Source organism: Panicum virgatum, chromosome 8N (genome assembly GCF_016808335.1).
Source record: "Panicum virgatum strain AP13 chromosome 8N, P.virgatum_v5, whole genome shotgun sequence".
In the NCBI taxonomy this organism is placed as follows: domain Eukaryota; kingdom Viridiplantae; phylum Streptophyta; class Magnoliopsida; order Poales; family Poaceae; genus Panicum; species Panicum virgatum.
Genome location: NC_053152.1, coordinates 6,883,878 through 6,902,572, shown reverse-complemented (window position 1 = coordinate 6,902,572; position 18,695 = coordinate 6,883,878). Strand labels below are relative to the sequence as shown.

General features: G+C 45.6%; 1 pseudogene; it reads left to right on the top strand.

Annotated features, from left to right (window-relative positions):
• The first annotated feature begins 5,005 nt into the window (after nucleotides 1-5,005).
• Nucleotides 5,006-10,660, top strand: LOC120685685 (annotated as a pseudogene).
• Nucleotides 10,661-18,695: the final 8,035 nt, after the last annotated feature.

Sequence of the window (18,695 nt, the reverse complement as noted above, 5' to 3'; positions counted from 1 at the left end):
CACAAGTTTGTGCTGTAGGTGGTGCAACATGACTTGACGAACCTCTTGCCTTTCCCTTTGTCTCTTTTCTGATTCTAGGTTCATGTAAAGGGGGAGGAACATCATGTGTTGGAGGCCATGGTTTGGGGGGCATGAAGTCATCCATGTCGTCATCCCAGTTAACACAAGTTGGTGGTTGAGGTGCTGAAGCATGACTCGACGAACCTCCGGGCATCTGTTCTTGCGCAGGCCAAGTACTATCACCCGAAGATCTTATCCACCTCCTTCGTCTAGTTTGCGGCATAAGTCCACCGAAGATACATACCAATTTACGGAAATTTGGTATCGTTTTGTTAATCAACTCCGTGTCCTCGGGGTAATCCTAGCATATAATTAAAAAACAATGTTACTGTTTCATAAATATGGATTCGAAATGACGAACGGGATTACAACTGAATGAGAGTTATCTTAATGTGCATCTCATACACCTCTGGCCGCATCCATATCTTACAAGAACCTTGTAAGAATCCAATGATATTAGGATGATTCGCTAGTTCACATACTCTCATGTATATCTTCCGACGTTCTAGCAGGTGTCTCTTTACATCTTTCGTCGTAATACCTCGAAATAATGTGAAATCTTTAAACTCTACTACTTTGGACAACACCATCTCTATCGTACCATCCGCTAACGGATCCAACTTCTTACTGATAACAAGATGGGTCATGATATCAAGTATTATACTAGATTTTTCTTCGGTCCATGAAAATCCTCCGCAATTGGAGGCAGCCATTGCCTTATGCTGCAATATCAATAAGGTACTTTCATAATTCTATTGTAATTCATAATTAATTTAAAAACAAGTCTGTAATAGTACTGAAATTGTAATACTAAACGAGTGTTCTAAAGCACCAAATCTAATTCAGCTAATCCGCTAATTAAATTAAATTGTTATACAATATCAATGGATTCATACGGAAGTTACCGGTAGATCACAAGTACGCAATTCGGCAGAGCTTCGCCGCTTCTCTTCTCCTCACCCCTCTCTTTTTTCCTGAAATTTTAGACTCAAATGACAAAGGGAATGGTGGCATATGGCGGCCATGGCTTATATAGGGGGGAGGGACCCTATCGCCCCCCAACGGGCGACAGACCCCTTTTTTTTTGCCAGGGACCTCGTTGCGAATTTGAAGAAAAAAAATAACACTTAGGGCTTGTCGCCCTATGGGGGGCGACCGGGGGGTATTTTTGAAATTTTCAAAAAGACATATATTTTTGAAATTTTTATTTTTTAAAAATATAAAAAAGAAAAAATGGCTCAAGCTATCAATCAATCCACGCAAGGTTGGGGGCCAGTTCAGTTCAATCTGGGCCAGCCAGAGCGCAACACGGCCCACTCGCAAAACAAGGCAAGAAACTGGCCGAATGCTTTTCTGAATGGCACCGTATCCTATGGAAACCAGTCCACCTATGCAAACTATGAAAACTCCAACGGAGACCACTAGATCATCATCCGAGGGCACTGGACAGATCTGGGGTAAATTTGCATTTACCCGCCCGCCTCACCCCTCATTTGCCTAGTCGTTTTGCCCACCCCCTGCATCCGTTCCCTTCCGAGCGAAGCGCCATTTCCTTTCCTTCGTTTATGTTTCGTCCCGATCGAGCGAAGCGCGTTCGTCTCCCCCAGGCCCCCTGCCGCTCCGTGCCAAGGGCTTCCTCCGCCCCACAGCGCCGCCGCGCCCTCCCACAGCGCCGCCGCCCTCGCCTCGCCTAGAGCGCCGCCGCCCTCCACCGCCTCGCCTCTGTTCCGTGCCCTAGGGCCAACAGCACCGCCGCCTCCACCAGCGCCGCCTCCCTCGGGTCGCCGCCGCCTCCCTTGGGCCGCCACCTCCCTCGTGTCGCCGCCGCCTCCCTCGGGCCGCCGCCTCCCTCGGGTCGCAAGGGTCGCCCCCGCCATCGTCGCAAGGCCATGGAGCAACCCCGCCGCCCAACAGTGCCGCTGCCCTCCACCTAAGTGACAGGAATCAGGATCTGCAGAATTGGTTTACAATCAGAAAGCTCTAGCAATTTAATTGTGTTCTGTCATTTGAAATTATTTAGATTGAATTGTACTCTGTCATTTGAAAATATGTAATGAATTGTACTCTGTCATATGAAAATATGTAATGGATTTGTGTTCTGTTATTTGATAATGAGATTGACTCAAGTGCAGACCAGATTGTTGCTTGTGGTGACAATTTGATACAAGTTCTGATTGAGTGAATTTTTGTGAAATGGATGAGAATTCTTGCTGTGTGAAAAGAAACAAGGGACTAAACTACTCATGCTCATGAAAAGCAGGATCTTGCTGGGCTCTAGCAGGACATAGCACTATTGTTAATCTACATGACTGCTAAAGCCGGTATGGATGTGTGATCCCCAATGAAAGTGGTTTACGTGATCAGCTTGCAAACTCCAACAGAATGCATGTCTTGCAAGTAATATGATGGTAGTATTAAGTCGGGCTGCTTACTATCTCCAAAGGCAAACATGCAGATGGTTAGCATAGTTTCTGAATCAAGCAACTGATAGCATGAATCAATCTTGAAACGTGCAGTCAGCCAAGCATATGAAGTAGTAGACAATAACACGACCAGGTGGCCAAAGAGCTGGGGAGAAAAGTTTTCTCCCCAGCTAGTATTGAGTTACAGTGTGCAAATTTTTTTGTACTTCTTTATACAACCAGGGAAACATGCTAAAACCCTTTTCTTCACAAACCAGAAAACTCTACCAAAATTTGGTTCACTGACATTGAAATAATTATTACAGGTTGGATCAAATTAGCAACAATAAGCTGAATGATGTCACTAGTGAAAAATGTGTTTACAAGAGTACTTTGCTCAATTGATCTTAAAAGGTTACAGGAAATTGAAATATCAGCTAACTCCAGAGTTCTCAGTCAGAACAAATGTCTCTTTTCAAAGGCGCTGAATATCCTTCTGGTTCCAGTGAAGCACCAGCAATGTTGGCTCCGAATTTGGCACCTGCAAGATCAGTACGAGAGGCTATACAAGAAGTCAAAATGGTCAAGGTATGTTTTCTTCTTTCATGAATCATGAGTTTATTTCGTGGCATTCCCAGCTTGTTTGCAACCTGCACACAATTTTTCCTAACATTGTTTTTGAATCTCTGTTTTTCTCAGACCCTGAAATGCTGGAGGTAGGGAATGGTGGCATGGCTTTTGCTGAGTATAGCTCACATTTTAGCATCTGAACTCTCATGAACGTAAGTGTGCATGAAGATTCAACCAATTTTGTTTGCACTTGAGTCATTCTCATTACAGAATACAATTCAATCTAAATCACTTCAAATGACACAACACAATTAAATCTCATCAATTCTTCTTTTACAAATGGACTGAACACAATTCAATCTAAATTATTTCAAATGACAGAACACATTTGGTGGAGACTTCTGATGATGTTCAATTGCTAATATGCTTTTCCGTTGAGGTTCAGCTAGCTACCCTCGACCAAGCAAAGCAGACACGTGGCGGCTCCCGGGAGGCGGCGACTCGAGAGAGAAGGCTGCTGCCCGACGGAGGAGGCGGCGGCCTGAGGGAGGCTGCGGCCCGACGGCAGCGGCGGCGGCCCGAGGGAGGAGGCAGCAGCCCGACGGCGACGGCGGCGGCCTGAGGGAGGCGGCGTCCCGAGGTAGGCGGCGGCGGACTGAGGGAGGCAGCGGCCAGAGGGAGGCGGCGAGCCGAGGGAGGCGTTGGAGGCCGAAGGTGCCGTCGAGTCCGCCAGCGGAAGACCTAGGCCGGGGCGCTTCGCCTCGCGCCAAGGAAACGGAAGCGGAACGACGCTTCACTCGCCCTGTCGCCCAGACGGAACGGAGGCAGCAGGGGGCTACGAGCAAAACGACCAGGGAACTGAGGGGTGAGGCGGGCGGCTAGATGCAAAATTTCCCCACCTCTGTCCAGTGCTCTCGAATGGGAATCCAGTGGTCTCTGTTGGAGTTTTTAAAGTTTGCACAAGTACCTTAGTTTCCATAGGATACAGTGTCTTTCTGAATCAATTCAGCTGCTGGCCCAAATCTCCGTCTTCTCCGGCTGGCTGGCTGGCTGGCTTCACTCTCTTGTGTTAAGCGCAATGCAGGTTCCTGAATTTCTTGAAGGCTAAGGTAGGAATAGTGTTTTTCAGGGGAAAGCACAAGAACACTACTTCGGCTTTAATTTGTTCCTGACATGGTCCAGCATGGAATGCCGTCTGCTGGTTCCATGAACAAAGCCTAGGCAAGGCAAAGAGCGAACACCCCAAAGCAAAGCTGCCCGATCCCAATGCAAGGAGGCCAGGAATGGAATGCCGTCGATCCCTTGATTCTGAGTGCCGCAACACTCTATCTCTAATCTCTCCATCATATATAGAGAGGCCTCTTTTATGGTGCACAATACTACCATATACTATTATCGAAAAATGACTCGTATGTAAATATCGTACTGTCTAGATTTATTCTATACTACTTAACGTTGATTAGTAGTATGTGCTAGTATAGCTAGGTAGTATAGGTAGCATAAGGGTATTACGGGAAAAAAATATTTGTGATATCTTATTTTATCTTTCTCTTATCATTCTTTTATTTTTCATTTATTCCCCGATCCATTACGATCATCATCCATTATCCTGTCTCGTCGCTCGCCTAGGGTTTCAGGATGCCCAAAAGGCGATTCCGTTGCTCGCCGCCGGTGAGGCGGCGCGTGCCGCGCCCGACGCGCTTCCCCTGGCAGGAGGACGGGCCATCTCCCAAACGACCGACGCTCCCCGCTCCTGGAGGCATCCGCGGCAGCGGATCGGCCCTTGCTTGTCGCTCGCTGCCCGGCCCCCGCCCGTCGCTCGGGAGGCATCCGCGGTGGCCGATCGGCCCCTGCCCGTCGCTCGCCCTACAGTACTTCCTCCAAAGCAGCGGTGGGATGGGATCCAGATGCATTCTCATGTTGAATCACAACATGCAAAATTGAGTTCTCCTGGTAATTTTTATCTGTGCTCTTTCATGCAAATCTCCTCAAGTCCTCATGTCTGACTATAATTTGGTTGCAGTTTTGGATTTTGTATGAGGGTCTCTCTTTCGAAAGACGGGGACTTGTCATTAGTCTCACACATTAGGAATATCAATGGCAAGCCATTCAGTTTCTCATTTGCTTATCACTCATATCTTTCCGTTTCTGACATCAGGTTAGGCATTACCGCATTATTTGCCCAGCAATCGATTTTTTATACCTAACTACTCCCTTCATTGACGTTCCATGCGTGACTTGCTATGTCTTGTTAATTACGGTGAGGTGAGGATAGAAGGTCTGGAGACCCTTGAATATCTCGACAATCTTAGCCACAAAGAACGGTTTACAAAATAAGGAGACACTATAACATTTGAGTCAGAGGTGAAGTTTTCCCCCAGTACTTTAAAGGATGTATTGATGCAATAAAACTTTCTAAGTCTGCTCAAACTAGTGGAAACTTAAGTCTTGCAAGTAAATTGCTGCAGTTTCCTTGCTATAGTCATACATATAACTATGTGCTATTTTTTAGATAATGGATGAAAAACATCCGGCCTCTACGCCCAAGGGCGTACACAGCCAATTATTACAGGATTCGCAACATTGGGAAAAATAGATGAGAGCGAAGCCGTTCTCAAAGATAAAATTACAGCAAATGATAAAAAGTGTTCCATCCTCCCTTGATGAACTCCAAAGCGATAGTCTCTATGTTTGTGCTCATCAAGGAAAGTGTTGTCTTGGCTTGCTCCTCACGCTGCAGCTGCGCCCAGAAACGTAACCAGTACGTCCCCCTGAAAATAACCTGCAAAATCGAATGGTATTTGACTTTGTGAAAAATTATATCATTCCGGCATCGCCAGATTGCCCAGCAAACAGCAGCCACTCCCACCCAAATCAAATTTCTAATCTTTTTAGATTGATTAGAAAGCCATGAGCCAAACATATGCCTAATCGAATTAGGTGGAGTCAAACCTGTAGCGTAAGAAATTATCCTCCAAACCATTCTCGCGTACGGGCAATCTAAGAAAAGATGATCTATAGACTCATTAATATTACAGCCACAACATTTTGGCTACCCGTCCAGTTCTTTTTAGCGAGATTATCTTTTGTTAAAACCACTCCCTTTTGCAGATACCAAAGGAAGATTTTAATTTTGAGAGGAATCTTTAGTTTCCAAATACTCTTATGTCGAAATGGTGGGTTTCTATCTATCAGATATAGATAGAGAGAGCGAACTGTATATGACCTGGATGTGGTCATATTCCAGTTGAAATTATCAGGCTCGTCCACCAAGTTGACATGGGCGATTTGCGCTACAAGGTTTTGCCATTCAAGTAGTTTATTATCCACCAGCGCTCTCCTGAAGGATACCTGGAGAGGCGACGTGGCCATAACTTTAGCCACTGTTGCGTGTGAATCCCTCACTATATTGTAGATTGATGGATATTTAACTTTGAAAGGTCTGTCTCCTATCCATGTATCTTCCCAGAATCTGGTCTTGGACCCATCCTTTACCACAAAAGAGCCAAGGCCGAACACCTCATCTTTAATCTTCATGAGGCCTCTCCAAAAATGAGAGTCATAGGATCTTGCCTTTACCTGGGTTAGTGACTTGGAATGTAGATATTTATTAGTTAGCAGCTTCTGCCACATGCCATCGGTATTCAGCAGGTTTACAAGCCACTTAGCCAATAAACACTTATTCTGCAATTGCAGATTTACGATTCCAAGTCCTCCTTGGTCCTTAGGACGACACAAGATGTCCCACTTGACAAGTCGGTATTTATGTTTATCCGATGATCCTTGCCAGAAAAACCTTGATCTAAATTTGTCCAGGTTTTTGAGAACCCCTTTGGGTATTTCGAAGAAGGACATCATGAACATGGGTAGGCTACTAAGTACTGAGTTTAAGAGAACTAGCCGCCCTCCATAGGATAGATATTTCGCTTTCCAACAAGAGAGCTTTTTCTCGAAGCGTTCCTCTATTTTTCTCCATTCAGAATTTAGGAGTTGCCTGTGGTGCATAGGGATCCCTAGATAACTGAAGGGATATTCACCAGCATTACAGCCAAAGAGATTAGTGTAGGTATCTTTCATCTCTTTGGCGGCACCAAAACAGAATATTTCGCTCTTGTGGAAGTTGATCTTGAGACCTGATAATTGCTCGAAAGCACATAGCAAAAGTTTGAGATTTTTTGCTTGTTCTAGGTCATGGTCAATAAAAATGATAGTGTCATCTGCATATTGTAGTATTGATAAACCATCCTCTACAAGATGAGGAATGACACCTCTTATTTGATCATCGGCTTTTGCTCTCTTAATCAGGAGAGTCAGCATATCAGCCACGATGTTAAATAAGATAGGTGACATAGGGTCCCCTTGACGGAGTCCCCTCTTAGTTTGGAAGTATGGGCTGACATCATCGTTAATCTTGATTCCCACACTTCCTCCTGTCACCATACTTTCAATCCACCTACACCACTTGGAGGAGAACCCTTTCATGCGTAGGGTTTGCTGCAGGAATGGCCATTTGACCTTATCATACGCCTTTTCGAAATCGATCTTAAGAATGATCCCATCTCGATTTTTGGTATGTAGTTCATGGATAGTTTCGTGTAGGATGACCACTCCTTCCATTATATTCCTGCCAGGCATAAAAGCTGTTTGTGTGGGGCTAACCACCGTCTTAGCTACATTGTTCAACCTGTTTGTGGCAACTTTAGTGAATATTTTAAAGCTGACATTAAGGACACAAATGGGTCTATATTGTTGAATCCTAGTAGCGTCAGCCACTTTCGGGATAAGGGTGATGATCCCAAAATTTAGACTGAAGAGGTTTAGATCCTCCCGGTGGAAGTCCGAAAAGAGAGCCATCAGGTCATCCTTGATCACATTCCAGAAAACCTGATAAAATTCTACGGGGAAACCGTCAGGTCCCGGAGCCTTATTATGCTCCATCTGAAACACCGCATTTCGCACTTCGGCCTCATCGAATAGACTAGTGAGTGCCTGATTTTCCTCTAGGGAGACTTGGGGAATATCCCCGATTTGTTCCTCCCGTAGAGAAATTTCCGATTCATCCGGCTGTCCAAAGAGATTCTTATAATAATGGGTGATATGACTCTTAAGTTGGTCAACACCGATAACCCTTCCTTGATCATTCTCAAGTTTGAAGATATGTTGTTTTCTGTGTTTACCATTAGCTACTAGATGGAAGAACCTAGTATTATTGTCTCCTTCTAGTAGCGTTTTGACCTTTGCCCTTTCGTACCATTTTATCTCTTCTTCTCTTAAGAGAGACACTAGACTCTCTTTTAGGTATTGTTTCAGATCCAACTCTTGAGCGGAGAGGGGAATCGCCTCCGCTTTCTTATCCATTTTCTCAAGAATAGCGAGAAGTCTTTTCTTCTCTTTTCTATAAGTTCCAGCGGTGTGTTTGGCCCATCCTCTGAGATGTTGTCTGAGTCTTCGTATTTTATTCTGCCACCGCTCGAGAGGCGAACACCCTGAGTTCTCAGATTGCCATATATTGGCAACCATGTCGTAGAACCCGTCCCTAATCAACCAACCCCTCTCAAATTTAAAGGGACGTTGATCGGTGTGGTGGGTGGATGCCCTCGTATTCAGGATAAGAGGAGTATGATCCGAAATATTTCTATCTCTTGGTTCTACCGTTGAGAGGGGATATCTGATTTCCCACTCAGTACTAACGAGGACTCTATCAAGCTTCTCAAAGGTCGGATCGTCACCCGAACCCGCCCATGTGAATTGGCGACCAGACATGACAATCTCTTTGAGATCAAGAGATTCAATAACAGCGTTAAACAAGTTAGGCCACTTGAAATCAAACTCGTCGGAGCTTTTATCCTCCGACCCTCTCATAATATTGAAATCCCCCCCCAATTAGATAAGGGAGCGATTCTTTCGAGCACGTGTTAACCATTTCTGCCAAAAAGGCTTGTTTGTTTAGCTATTGTGCTGGGCCGTACACCGTATACAACACAAATTTGAAGTCATTGTGTTTGGATCGCAGGGTAAATTTCACATAGAAATCTCCCTCTGCGATGGCTCCAATATCAAAAACCTCCAAATCCACCCCAAGGAGGATGCCTCCTGATCTACCGTGAGGTGCCATACTGTGCCAGATGAATTCCCGGCCAGCGCACAACTTTTTTAATAAATGATCAGGAAACATATCCCTCCCGGTTTCAGAGAGAGCAATAAAATTTATTTGCTCCTCTTTTACTAAGTCCGCCAAAAATCTATGTTTAGCCAAGTCTCCAAGACCTCTGCTATTCCAGAATACTCCTTTCATTTTAGTTTAATTTTTGAAGGAGTTTTTGGCTTTTTCGGGAGTCTGCCGTTTTTGGGTTTTTTGGCAGTAGTAGACTTTTTCTTTCTACAGACAGGAGATAGATCGATAATGTGATCCACCTCCGTATCTTGCATGTTCTCAATTAGATTACCACTCACATGGCTGAGAACTGCTTCTAGTCTATCTTCCTTCTCCTCATCACTCTCGGCATGACTAAATTTAGATTTTGATTTATCTAATTTTTTGCTAGCCTGAAGCGCTAATCTATCAATTTCTAGATTTTTGATAGCAATAGTAGAGGATTTAATAGCCGAGGCAGTAGAACCTAGGTTGATGCCTATATTATTAAGGTTCGAAGAAATGCGATTATCTGAAAAGCTAGTAAAAGACGAACCTGTAGATTCGAGGTTCTTTTGTGCCGCCATTCTCGCAGTCTTCTTCAAGGTATGTTCATCTGCCGTGGCTTTGTTTCTGGCGCTCCTGCGCACTGTGGGCTCCTCCACCAAGTTTGGACCCTTGGCTTGCTAATATAACTATGTGCTAGCCTTTGTTGATACTTAAAGCATAACTGTAGAAGATTCTAGCCTATAGTTGTCGTTTGTACTGGGTTTTTTTTCTATCTTAGGTGCTCAATATTTCTAGTCTTTTGTTCAATTGCTATACAGGTCAATCGAGTCTATGTTTGCTCCCCAAATGCAGTAGCAGTTCTTGGCTATGAGAAGAAACACTCATTTGTCATAAGAAAGGAAGGACTTCCTGACATTGGTAAGACATGTTGCCCTTAGTTACCTACCAGAAAATTAATTGTTAACAGCATGACGGATTTCTCATTGTAATCCTGTATGTAATCCTGTCAGTTGTGCGGAATCCGTGGGAAAATAAATCAAAGACTATGGTGGACTTTGGTGATGAGGAGTACAAGCAGATGCTTTGCGTTGATGCGGCCGCGGTGGAGAGAGCGATCACCCTGAAACCACGGCAGGAGTGGACAGGGAAGCTGGAGCAATATGTAGTTTCATGATTTCATCCACCAACTGCAGCGATCATCTTGGTCACCCCATCAGCATCTAACGTGCAGTATGGAAGTTCACATTTCATAGTACTATACAGTGTTCGCATCATAAGAAGTGAGAACCTCCTTTGTACAATAGAGATAACTGATAAATAGGTGCACGTGCACCTATGATCAGTCAGCTGCTCGAATTGATCTAGAATCAGCAACGGCAATACTATTGCAACCTGGTCTGTGGAATCTAATGATAGTAGCGCCTTGCTTCAGGCATAAGCATAATGACCTAAATGGCAAGATTAAGTTTCTGCCTTGTTTTCTCAAGATTTCTAGTCATATAATGTAGCCATGATTTGCCTATACATCTGAAGAAATTGTAGCAGAACCAGTAAATGACATTTATGAGTCCTTATTTAGACTAGCAACTACAACGTGCTTAGTTCTGTTGTCATTAACTCAAAAGCCGAACATCCTGGCATGTAATCGTACGAGAATCTGTTGGTAGCTAGCCAGCGTGCTGAAGCGTCGATACACCGAATAGTTACACTACCGGAAACTCGTAGTTTCCTTGTGCCAGAATCTTTGCCCTATGCACTATCTCGGGCACACGGCAAAGAGCATATTTGCCGTGTGCCACGAAAGGGACACACGGCATTAATCTAGATTTACTTAAAAATAATATCTTATGATACATCTACAATGACTTAGATCTTAGGCTAATGCTTGTAGTTTCATTTTTATGTAACTCAATATATATTTGGTTATGTGCAGAATCAGTCGGCGCCATCCAATGATGGGCCAGTGAATCCTGACTTCTCGCCTCCGGTGCAGCAGAGTCAGCAGCCTCAGCAGTTTGTGTGGCCACCGCCTCAATGGGTGGCTTGGATGCAGCAGCAGCCAGGTTGGTCGCAGACGCCTACATGGCCGTCCCCGCCGATGTGGCTGCAGCACCCGCCACCGCCGCCACCGCCGTCGGCCCCGTGAGTTATGTTGTATGGACTTGCTTTGTACCACTTTTATGGATTTGTTTGAACTTGATTTGTATGAACTTGTATGAACTCGACTAGTACTTGTGGTTGTCGATGAACGAATCAAGACTTTATTTGTATGTGTGTATCAAATGCCTGTGATGCTTATTCGGATACATGGAATAATCATTATAATATATATGATTTTCTGGGGTACCATATCGTAATAATCAAACAAAAAAAATTGGTTCTGGCACCTTTGCCGTGTGCAAAAACCATGGCACACGGCAAAGGTGCCAATCTTTGCCGTGTGCAAAAACCATGGCACACGGCAAAGATTTGAACTTTGCCGTGTGCCACGTCTGCAGGGCACACGGCAAATATTTGGCCACGTCATCGTTCCTGGCTGGCTACTTTATTTTGCCGTGGGTCGAGAGTGGCACACGGCAAACCCTTTGCCGTGTGCCCGATATATAGCACACGGCAAAGACAGTCTTTGCCGATGACTGGTTGCCGTGTGCGCTTTGCCGTGTGCGGCACACGGCAAAGAGTTTGCCGTGGGCTTTTGGGGCTTTACCGTGTGCCCCTGGCACACGGCAAAGGTGGCGTCTCCCGTAGTGTTACCGACTGACGAGAGATCCTCCAGAGTGATGCCTCCACAATCAATTTGTGTGAGTCTGTGACAGGCATTTTTGCCGTCCATATGAAAGACATGTTAAGAAATGTAACTGGCATTCGAACGCTTAGTCAAAGAAATATCGATCGATATGCAATGGCTTTGGTGACAGAATCAATCATTGGCACAACAAGTGATACATAGGCAAGATTGGCCAAGAAGTCATTTCCCTACTTTCCTGCCGTTCCAGAACAGAGAGTGCAAGTCGACCTCTTCAGTTCAGTTCAAAAATGGAAATGACAAAAGGCATATCCTCACGAGTTCAGAAAGGGCAAGCGAGAAATGAAAATGCAGAGAATGTTATCGTGATAAGTACCACTGAGAGAATAGAACAAAGTTCAATTATATCTGCATCATGTACATAGTGAAGGAGATACGACTGAACTGAGGAAAAGAACAAAGTCCAGTTATATCAGTAACGCATAATCCAACAATAACTGGGCTTGGGCATGATCTTCAGACTTCAGTGTTCCTTTTGCATAGAGCCTCAGAAGAGGCACTAATTTATCCAATTGCACCTTGCATGGTCAACTACACTTCAGTCATACAGACGTAATGCACTTCATGACATTCACATAAAGCTATGGTGTGTCAGAAAGTACGAAAATTATAAGTATAAATAGACCCACAGTAATCTTCATGGATACTAACAAATCTCAAATTAATGCCTGGAGAAGAGTCATTCATTTGCATTTCTACTTAATCAAGACACAGGAACATATGGTGGCAAGAATCAATCGAGTCATCAATCATAAATTCTGGAAAAAAAAATCCATTGACATGATACACACACGGCATGACATTTACAACAGAGACATAGAAAAAGTAAGGTCAGTCACTAGATTCACATTTCGCCTCTACAAAGTAAGTTAAGTCAGTAGATTCACATTCAGCCTCTATTTCAGTAACTTCTCAAAGATATCTGCAAACATTATTAAAAAAAATCTCTGACAATCAAATGAGTCACTGAATTATAAATCTGGCATTTCAAACAGAAAAAAAAACGAGTAGCCATGCCACCAGTCAGTTAATGAAGACCCTGCAATTGAGATTAGAGTATCAAAACCTCTGCAAAATAGTACTTCAGTAGTTAAGTAACCACATGCATCCCCATGCTAAACTTGTAGTCAACTAGTCATCAGTCTAGAACCAAATGAACATGGGGATGCAAGGGATTCATGATCAGAGCTCAAATGTCGTGCAAAACCCCTTCATACAATGAGCAATTATAAACACTCTTTCAGAAATATTTCAGTACACAACACCGAAATGCACATGTTCACAGTCGACATTAGCAATGTGTATATATCTACAGGAAACAGGAATGCAGAAAAATCAAACAATGTTCTTAGAGTGATGATCAACAAGGCAGGGTACTCGCCTAGATCAGCACCATGTCAGGGTACCCAAAGGATCCAAATGGGCCCTTAGTGAACCAAAACAGAGGTACTCGCCTAAATCAGCACCATAGTAAACAAATTAAGGGTACCGAATCACAACTTCAGATTCCAAGCATATCAATCTAATTTATTGTTAGGGTGAAATCAAAAGGAAAAACACTGATCACAACTAAATTCAGCATCTTGTGACGCACAAAGCAAGGAAAGGCGACACCCGCGTTGGCACCGGATGTGCATGTCCAAGGGCGAGAACCCGATCTTCAGGCCGGCGCTGGCGAGGACGCCCAACGCAGACGGGCACGAGAAGGAGGCCGCCACCGGTCAGGGGCGCCACAAATGGAGAACGCATGATGAGGGCCGACGTCCTGGAAGGGAGGAGGCACACAGCACCTGCGAGATGCAAAGGACGGGCGCCGGGCGGCGGCCAAGAAGGGAGGAGACGAGCTCGGGAGATGCATGAGGGGTGGCGGCATCCTCAATTTATATTAAGTTACTAATGACAATCTTATCTTTTTTAATGAATGGTGGGATCTTTTCTATACTACATACTACCACACCATAAAAGAGCTCATATAGAGAACCCGGCCGGCCCTAACTAAGATCACAGCAGTTTCCTACTTCCATTCTCACGATCGGCCGGAGACCTGCTACGTACACTGCTTGCTAGCCGGCCGGCGAAGCATGGAGGCGACGGTGGTGAGCCTCGGCAAGGCCGTGCTGGACGGCGCTCTGGGCTACGCCAGGTCCGCCGCCGCGGAGGAGGTGGCGCTGCAGCTCGGCGTCGAGCGCGACGTGGGCTTCGTCGCCGACGAGATGGAGATGATGCGGTCATTCCTGATCAAGGTTCTAAATCTCCGGCTATAGCTGCCGCTATAGCCGGAGATTGCTGCCGAAGACTGCCGACGCTAGGATATGCAACTTTTAGCGCTACCTGATGCTGACCGCTATTAGCCGGAGATAGCTGGCTAAAACCGCTAATTAAGCTTCCATTTAGCGACCGATATTGCTGCAGAGTGGGCCTAAAGCCCATATCGTGCATCGGCCTTTAGCCCAAAAGAGCAGAGGACTGCCGGCTGCTAACCCTATCCATATCCCTTTGACCTCCGATTCCTCGAGGCACAAACGCGGCGGCTGGTGCGAGCGTGCGATGGCTGTGGCTGGTCCGAGTGCAACCGGCAGGCGGCAGCATCTGGTGCGAGTGACAACCGGCGGCGGTGGCAGAGGCAGCTGTTGGATTGCCCTTCCCAAGCCATGGCGGCAGCGGCCACAATCAGCAGATGCAGCGGCTGCTTTGACCGAGGACTGAGCATGCAACGAGGCAAGGAAGACCACCAAGCTCTCCATCTCAGACAACAGCCATGGCAACGATTGGTCTTGGAGCCTAGAGGGTAGGAGTTCCGTCTGCCGGCTCCTAGGTAAATATGTTCTGTACTTGCGTGATTTGTCCTCTGTTTTAAATATAAACCGATCTCCAGTTAGCCAATTGATATTGTTCAAAACTTGAAATACTAACAAGAATGAACTATTTGGTGGAATTTGCCAATCTTGTTGGGTAAATCCATTGATTTTGCCATGATTTTCCTAAACCGCTAAATGTCATAGCGGAAGCGATCTCCCGCTTTAGCTGCTCATAGCTGCTAGAAAAGACAAGCGCTAAGTGCCATAGCCGGCGATTTTAAACACTGTTCCTGATGGCGGCGGCGGCCGGCGACGGCGCCGGCGGCCACCAGCGGCGGGACGACGACAAGGTGCTCGCCACCTGGGTGAAGCAGGTCCGCGACATGGCCTACAGCGTCGAGGACAGCCTCGTGGACCTCGCGATCCAGGCGGAGCGGGAGCGGCGGACTCCCTCCTGCCTCGGGCGCGTCGTCGTCCCCCGCGCCCCGAATCTCTGCGACCGCCGCCGCGTCGCCGTCTAGGTGAAGGAGCTCAAGGCCAATGTGCAGGACGTGAGCAGCCGGAACAAGCGCTACCGCCTGATCAAGGACGGCGGCGCCGCCGGGGGCTCCAAGCCAGCCGGCTCCTTCGCTGCTGCTGAGCCGGGTGGCATCGCCTCCGCCGCCGCAGCGGCGGCTGTGTTCGGCATGGATCGTGACGAGAAAGCAAAGGCGGACCTCCTCCAGTAGTCATCAGTGGAGAGCTGGAGCTTCGAGTGATCGCGGTGTGGGGAACGAGTGGCGAACTTGGGAAGATGTCCGAAATCTGCAAGTTCGTGGATGACCCCAATGTGAAGGCCAAGTTCGGATGCCATGCAGCCATGCTTGGGTGAGGTTGACGACGGCGCGCCCTTTCGATCCCAAGGGGCTCCTCCATAGCATGGGGAGGCAGTTCTGCTGAGGATGGAGAAGATGGGGGCAGAGCGATCTGGTTCGCGAGTTCAGTGCTCGTGTCAGTGGCAACAGGTACCTAGTTGTGATCGACGGCCTCTCGACGATTGACGAGTGGCGCTGCATCAAAACCTACTTCCCTGACAGGGAAGAACGGCAGCAGAATCGTTGTGGCCACGCAGCAGGTTGAGGTTGCAAGTTTGTGCACGGAGCAGCCGTGCCAAGTGTCGGAGCTGAAGCAACTGTCAGCAGAGCAGACTCTTTATCTGTTCCACAAGAAGGTACGTACGACGGAAGCACTTGAACCATATATACGACTTGTCGTCCACCATCATTATAAGATTGTGTTAATATGGATCAATATGTAATTATTTGAGTATAGTTTGATGTGTAGAAATTATTTTTTTATATGTAGAAATATTAGTGATTCGAAAATAAATTATTACGATATAAAATCGTAGAACATGTAATTGAAAATATTAGTTTACATACGAATATAATTGAAAATATTAATGAGTTCAAACAGACATATTTGTCGCATAAAAAATAATATTAATTAATATTATATTACAGAAAAATAGAAATTATTGTCAGTAATAAAAATTGTAAAGAAATAATTAAGATATATGTAAAAATAGCAGAATTATTTTTTAGCGTTGATTAAATTCTAAGGAAGAGTAATTATTGTCGTAAATATTGACAGGCATGTCAGATGATTTGTATTTTCAAGTGTTCTATGAGTCTGGAGAAGTTAGATATGGTCCTGAAGGGGTAAGATTTGTCAGAGTTTAGCTCGATCACAAAAAAATACCCCGAGCTAGAGAGAGGACTTGGATTTCAATATCCAATTGGCTATTTAAAGCTTTCGGCCTTAGTCGAGATGAACATGAGATCTCTGTCATGGCAGTGGTTAGTCGAAGGGAACCAGTATTTTGGGAGCTATTGCCGCTTGAAGGGACGCAAAAATGGAGGAACTATGTCAATATAAGTAGTAGCCGAGGCTTACCGCTTGTATTGTTTGTTCAAGCATTCGAGAAGATTAGTTTTAGAACTGAAGCGGGCGGGGATCATGAAGGCCAGGGAGATATAGTTTCCGAAGAAACTGAGACGATGCATGAATCTCATGAAGAAGATGGTGAACTTGAGATTTTAGAAGATGATAGACATGCTGCACACGAACCTCGTCAAGCAACTGGTCAGGCTGATGAAGGGGAAAACATTCCAGAGATAGTTGAAGAGTTTCAGAGGGAGGGTGAAGAACAGCACAATGCAATGAATGATGACTCCTCGGATGATGATGATGATGACGACGAAGATTATCATGTCCCACACAATTGGTCCGGTTATGAATTTTCAAAATTAAGTGTAAATGAAGATGAAGCGGTGTCTTGGGAGTACAGGCAAAATGAGGTATGCATCGGTTCGGTGTATGCTAACAGTGACAACATGAAGGAAGCTATAAAACGTTGGTCGACTCTCTCTTTGCAAAGACAGTTCAAAGTTCTCAAGAGCAGTCCGAGAACATATGACGTGCGTTGTGTGAGAAGCGAATGTCCTTTCAGGGTGTATGCTTCTATGGGCAAGTGGCAGGATTTCTGGGAGGTTAAAAAAATTGTGGAGCACACATGCCTGCTTGAGCAATTAGAACCACAGCACCGCAACCTCAGTGCAGGTTTCATAGCTAACTACATGTACCCTTTGATCGTGGACAATCCTAGTTATGAACCTAAGTCAATCATTTGTGCTGTTGAGGAGGAGTTTAAATATAAAATTAGCTACAACAAAGCTTACAGAGCGAAACAGAAAGCGCTGCAGATGAGGTGGGGGACGTATGAAGCTTCGTATCACAATATACCGGCATTGCTGCACACTATATGTCTTAGAAATCCTGGTAGCTACTACGACTTGAAAACGTATCCATGTGCCCAGAAGCCTGGAAAGCAGGTACTCCAACGGTCGTTCTTGGCCTTGGGCGCTTGCATTGAGGCATTTCCGCACTGCCGGCCAGTCATTTGTATAGATGGGACATTTTTGACAGGAAGGTATAAAGGCACAATCCTCACAGCTGTTGCAGCTGATGGTAACAAACAATTGTTGCCTTTGGCAATTGCCTTTGTGGAGAAAGAATCAGGGGATACTTGGTATTGATTTTTGCAGAGGGTGAAGCAGATGATTGTTAAAGATGTAGAGAACGTGTGTTTGATTCATGATCGGCACAAGGGTATATTACAAGCAATCGATGACATACAGAATGGTTCTACTGAGCGTAGTAGGACTGCACTTTGGCCGGACCTAAAGAGTAGGTGGTGCATGAGGCATATGGGGGCAAACTTTCATACCCAGTTCAAGAACAAAATCCTTATGAAGCTATTCAAGCGGTTATGCAGCCAGAATCAGGAAAGGAAATTCAACTTCCTATGGAAAAAATTGGATGAGCTAACAAAAAAGCAAACGGCGGAGCTAGCGAAGAGATCTGTCAATACAGAGGAGGACGACCAGGTCTCGCTTGAAGATGTGGGCTTGGACGGTCCGAATGTCAGGCGCAAAAGGAGAAAGGCAATTAAGACATTCTCTGAGTGGATTGAGCACGAACCAAAAGAGAAATGGGCTTTACTGTTTGATTAAGGCAGTGCTAGGTACGGTTTAATGACTACGAACCTAGCGGAGGTATACAATTGGGTGCTGCGTGGTGTAAGATCATTGCCACTTGTTGGGATCGTGGAGTTCTTCTTGTATCGCACTTGCGAGTACTTCAGGGACCGTTACGCTGTGGCACAGAAAGATATGGTCGATAATCGCAAAGTTTACGGATACAAGGTTACGGAGCATATGGAGGAAGCTTTCAAAAAGGCCCGTTTACATCGGGTGACTCCAGTTGGCTCTATGGAACGTCGGCACGAGGTGATGTGTAGGGACAAAGGCCGAATGGGGGGCCGGCGTGAGAAGCATGTGCAGGAGTGTGTTCTCCGTCCTGATGCTTGTATTTGC